Below are 5,722 nucleotides of genomic sequence, written 5' to 3' on the forward strand. Positions count from 1 at the left end.
TGCTGCTAAATGCAATGCTCTACCACTGAGCCACAGGAATATAATAATCGGAACATTTCTGTAACATTACAATAATCTATATTTATATAATAATACTATAACAATAACAGTCTATGTAATATTTTTTTTTTTTAGGATGATTATGCTTTTATTTTATTGTATTTTTACTATGAATTCTTATTTCTGTAATGTTTTCTGGGCATTTAATGAGGGTTTGTTTGTTTATTTATTTATGTATTTATTTATCTATTTAGTAATTCCCATTATTACTGTATGTGTGTGTGTGTATATATATGTGTGTATATATATATATATATATATATATATATATATATATGATAGTGACTTCTCCCTCTGCATTTGAGAAAGCCCACATATAACTATAAATATCCCCCCGCAGTACATATGAAAGAATGCTGATCATTTTGTTTTTAACTCTCAGCTCTTATTTTCCATTTTCACAGCACAATTATTTCAGATCACAAGGCACACTCTGCATACAGAATCGCATCAAAGATTATTATTGTTATAAAGATGAATTATTATTTTAGCTCATGTCAATCCTATTATTAAAGGTCTCAAACTCTCAATACACAACCAGATTATGATTGATGGGTAAAACAGGTCCATTTAATCAGCGCAATATCAAATTACAGCCTCTGTTGTTTTTAAGGCCTGTTGATTTAGCTCTTCATTAGCCTTTCCGTCTCCGTGTTGACATGTGACCGAGAAGTTAGCTGCTTACCTGCGAACATGTTCAAACAGTTTGAGTGCCGTTCTTTTTGTTCGCAAATGAATTGATAGAATAATTCCTGAGCCATGAGCTGGATGACCTTTCAGCTCATACACCACAACAGTCCCTCTATTGGCCAATGGAGAACATTAAAGAATGACTTATACTTACTGGAGTACTGTGGATAGGTTTTAAAGAGCCCATGGTGGCTTTTAGATCATGTTTATAAGATTATCTGTATGCTAGTGTACACCTAAAAGTAAACTAAATTATAAAATAAAAGAATATAGATAATTGATAGAATAATTCCTGAGCCATGAGCTGGATGACCTTTCAGCTCATACACCACAACAGTCCCTCTACTGGCCAATGGAGAACATTAAAGAATGACTTATACTTACTGGAGTACTGTGGATAGGTTTTAAAGAGCCCATGGTGGCTTTTAGATCATGTTTATAAGATTATCTGTATGCTAGTGTACACCTAAAAGTAAACTAAATTATAAAATAAAAGAATATAGATTTAAAATATGTTTAAACTGTACACTCTAAAAAATGCTGGGTTAAATACAACCCAGTGCTGGGTAAAATAGGGACAAACCCAGCAATTGGGTAAACATTTAACCCAACCGCTGGGTCAAAAGAGCCCAATTGCTGGGTTTGTCCCTATTTTACCCAGCACTGGGTTGTATTTAACCCAGCATTTTTTAGAGTGTACAGTTGTCCATTTCCTGGAGAAAATTCGTCATTAAAATACACATTTTTGTCCAATCAAATGCTCTTTAGAATGAGATTGTCCCTGATAGCACCTGAGATGACTAGAAATTGCAAGTAGCAGATCAAGGTTATGATGTAAACTAAACATGACTGGCAATTTAAAACAAAAAATAATAATTGTTACCTGCTTACCTTCCTTTTTCAACAAAACAAGAACATTCTCGCAGTTTCATATGGAAGCTTGTTTCTGCCACAGGATTAAAAAAATTAAAAAGGTAATTTTGACTTTTTATCTCAGAATTCTGATTTTTTTTGAAGTCAGAATTGCGAGACGCAAACTCAGAATTCTGAGAAAAAAAAGTTGGAATTGTTAGATATATTTTATTTTATTTTATTTCATTTCATTTAATTTTATTTTCATCCTGTGCCAGGAACTTGTTTCTATAGTTTAACGAGGTCTTTAACAAATAAATTGCTTTATACAACAGTTCGTTCTGGTTCTCAAATCTGATTGGTTGAGAACCGTGAGATATTGTACTGGTATCGCTACAGGAACGCCCTTTCATGATACAAAATATATACAAAGATACAAACTTTTTGAGCTTTGAATCCGTGGCTGAAGGAAGTAGTTCCGCACAAAAGAGTGTTTTATTAGGCACGCCGTTGTTTCTTGTTTAATTACACACATGTTCCGTCGAACTGTTGTATAAGCGCAATATCACTCGAGTACTCGAGCGATACTGGCTCTATATCAGCTTGGCTGTGATTAGGCAAGAGGCAATTAGGGTTCAAAACAACCCAACCGCCGGGTTTGTCCCTTTTTAACCCAGCATTTTTTAGAGTGTGCCGGAGTGTCGTACTCGAGTGATATTGCTCATTTAGAAACTTTATTTACTGTGATTATTTACTGATTTGCTGTATTATTTTATTAGTATATTTTATTTTTAAATGCATTCAAGTTGGAATTGTGAGTTACCTTTTTTATTTTTTATTTCATGGCAGAAACAAAAAACAGAATTTCGAGATATAAACTCAGAATTGCGAAATGTAAACTTGGAAAAAAAATGTAACAGTTTATAACTCGCAATTTTGAATTGTGAAAACAAAGTCTGTGAGATATAAACTCAAAATTGCAAGAATAAAAAGTCAGAATTACCTTTTTTTTTTTTTTTATCTGTGCCAGAAACATGCTTCCATAGTTTTATCAGGTCTTTCATTAATAATTTGCTTTAGTAACTTCATTGTGATTATTTACCGATTTACTATATTTAATTATTATTATTTTTTACATTTATTTAATTTAGAATTAATTATTTAATTAGTAATAAATATTAATATAATAAAAATATTAATACTTATTATACATTATTTACTGATGACTAAAAATAAATGTTAATTATTGTAAATTTTTGGGAATGTGACACTTTTACAGTCATTCATGAACCATTTAAGAACTTTCCTAATGAGACGTGTGGCTGCACTCTTTGATCCACTTAATCTTGGGGATGATGTCACTTTAAATAAGAATAAATAATGAATATGTCTGTGTTACAAGATGTTTTACTCTTTTAAATGCAGCATTTTTTCTTCAGCGGACGCCGGCAACAATCATGTGATCATTTGCAATCTGTGCGAGATCTAAATACATTAATACCTTTCATTGTACAAAATCAAGCTAATTAGAAATGAGGATACAGTTGCTGCCAAACGATTGTGAATCTTTGCTGAGTGATTAAAAATATTCTTGAACATTTGATGACGTGATGATTTATGGCTTTAATCATCCCCAAAATAGCTGGAAGGAGTCTGATGTGCTGGCAGCAGATTTTTTTCCATGGTACTTATTTCACAACAACCCCACTTCGAGAATAAGAAAGCTTTACTGTTGACACATTGTAACTCAGCCCACGATGCTTTGCTTTTTATTAAGTTAAGCAGAGCATAAATGGAGGACAATAACAAGGGCAGATGGGATCATCTTGTTTTGCTCACTATTGAATTTGTCAGAACCAAAATGCTTTTCCTACATCTGCCGAAATCCAGATTTTCCCCCCTTCACTTTTCCAGGCTGATCTCATTTGGGAGTGCTATTAATTGAGATCAAATGCTTTTCCGAACACTCTCTTTGCACATGTCCTGCATAACTGTGGTGCCCTGTGAAACCTAATCGGCCTGTTTCTCAAGCGCTCAGACGTGACACAGTCAGAATGCCAGGCTCAGGTTTGCCTGCAGAATGAGGCGTCGTAAAGAAATGGCCGTATCTTGTGCCACATGTGGTAAAGCCCAGCATTGATACTATCTTCTGTATCATTCTGAGAAAAAGAATGTAATAAAGTGTAAAGGGTAAGAGGCACTTAGAGTGGAAATGAACGAGGCCAGTTTTTGGAGGAAAGCAGAATGTTAAGCTTATCATTTTATAAAAGCATTAACATTCTTCTGTTAAAATGTGTGTATTAATTGAGTCATTAAGGTTTTAAGCATTACGTTGTCATGGCAACAAAGTTTCAAAATTCACTTGCATTGTAAGGGCCTAGCTGTAAAAATTAATTACTTGGTAATTATACCACAAGTACTTAATTTGTATTGAACCTGAAATATTCTCTTGAAGGAATAGTTCATGCATAAAATCTCAATTTGCTGAAGATTTTCTCACCCTCAGGCCATCCAAGTTTGTTTCTTCATCAGAACAGATTTGGAGAACTTTAGCATTACATCACTTGCTCACCGATGAATCTTTTGCAGTGAATGGGTGCCGTCAGAATGAGAGTCCAAACAGCTGATGAAAACATCACAAGACATGGACACAAGTCCAGTTTATCATTATCTTGTGAATTTAAAAGCATGCATGTTTGTAATAATAAAAAATGTAATTAAAATACGATTCCTCTATCCATAATATTGCTTTCTCCAGGAAAAAAAGTCATCTTGTCTGAATCAGGAGAGAAATATGCACAGATCAAGCACTGTTAAAAAGCAGTACAAAACAATTCTAAACAAATATGTCTGTGGATTTTGATGTGAGAGGACAACAGGCTTTTTCACTGTGGAAAGTGTTATTATGGATTACGGACTCACATTTTGGTCAGAAGCGACAGTTGAAACTCTTTAATGATTGATTGTTTCTTACAAACATGGAATTTTTACTTCACAAGACATTAGTTGATGGGCTGGAGTCGTTAGGATTGCTTGTGGATTATTGTGATGTTTTTATCAGCTGTTATTCTGACGGCACCCATTCACTGCAGAGGATCCATTGCTGAGCAAGTGATGTAATGCTAAATTACAATATCTTGGCTGGCCTGAGGATGACAAAATGTTCATTTTTGGGTGAACGATTCTTTTAAAGAGATGAAAATGAATGTTGTCATGTTTCAAACAGAAACTTTTAAGAATCTTCTTGCAGCACTTTTCCATGGCAGTTTATAATTCATCAAAATAGCATTAAAGTAGTCGATATGACTTGAGCACTATATTTAAAGTTTTCTAAAGTCAGACAGGCAGACAGAAAGTCACTTTTCTGTCTATTCAGTCAGGTTTGGTCACGTCGCATTGACGCCATGACGTTGTTGTGAAACTTAAAGTGATGGGAAAAAATGAGATTACAGGTGTGACGTGATAGTGAGTAAATAGGGACATTTATGGGTAAACATTTCCTTTCACAGAAAGGAAGCATCTTAAAAGAGCTGGAGATACTGTAATCCCCATCTTGAGGCTTTTTTTCTTTTCTTTTAGATGAGTTCAATTATCTGTCAATCTCAATATAACACAGCACTGAGAAAACTAAATCGAAATTTTTTTCCCTTTCCTTTGCCACAGAAATTATATGAGATGTGAAGAAAGCGAAGCTGTGTGTTGAAGGCAGCTGTCATTATCCTTTTTTTGCTCTGCTGTCAGGGCTGGCTAGTTCTGGCATAAAACTCTTCAGGCGATGTAATATACGTAGCAATTTTGCTGCATTACAGAGGAAAGAAACAAAGTAAAACATTTTTACAAATTAAAAGGATAAATTAGGATGGAAATGATTTAAGAGCCGACATTTGGTCTTAGTCCTGGGACCAGATGTTAGATTTTCCTGCAGTGGAAGAAAGTTATGGGGGTTATCCAGAATACTTGACTGGTAGCCTCTTGGCTTTCCACACATTCCTAAATTGCCGTGTAATTTAAGACCTTGTTTTCATTGCAAAATAGCGTGGCGCATTCAGTTCGTTGCGGTTACAGTCGTGTTACAGAACACAAAAATAATGTTTGCATTGTTCGAGGAAACCAGGCGCAA

The sequence above is a fragment of the Sinocyclocheilus anshuiensis genome, unplaced genomic scaffold (assembly GCF_001515605.1).
Source record: "Sinocyclocheilus anshuiensis isolate Anshui unplaced genomic scaffold, SAMN03320099.WGS_v1.1 scaffold466, whole genome shotgun sequence".
In the NCBI taxonomy this organism is placed as follows: Eukaryota; Metazoa; Chordata; class Actinopteri; order Cypriniformes; family Cyprinidae; genus Sinocyclocheilus; species Sinocyclocheilus anshuiensis.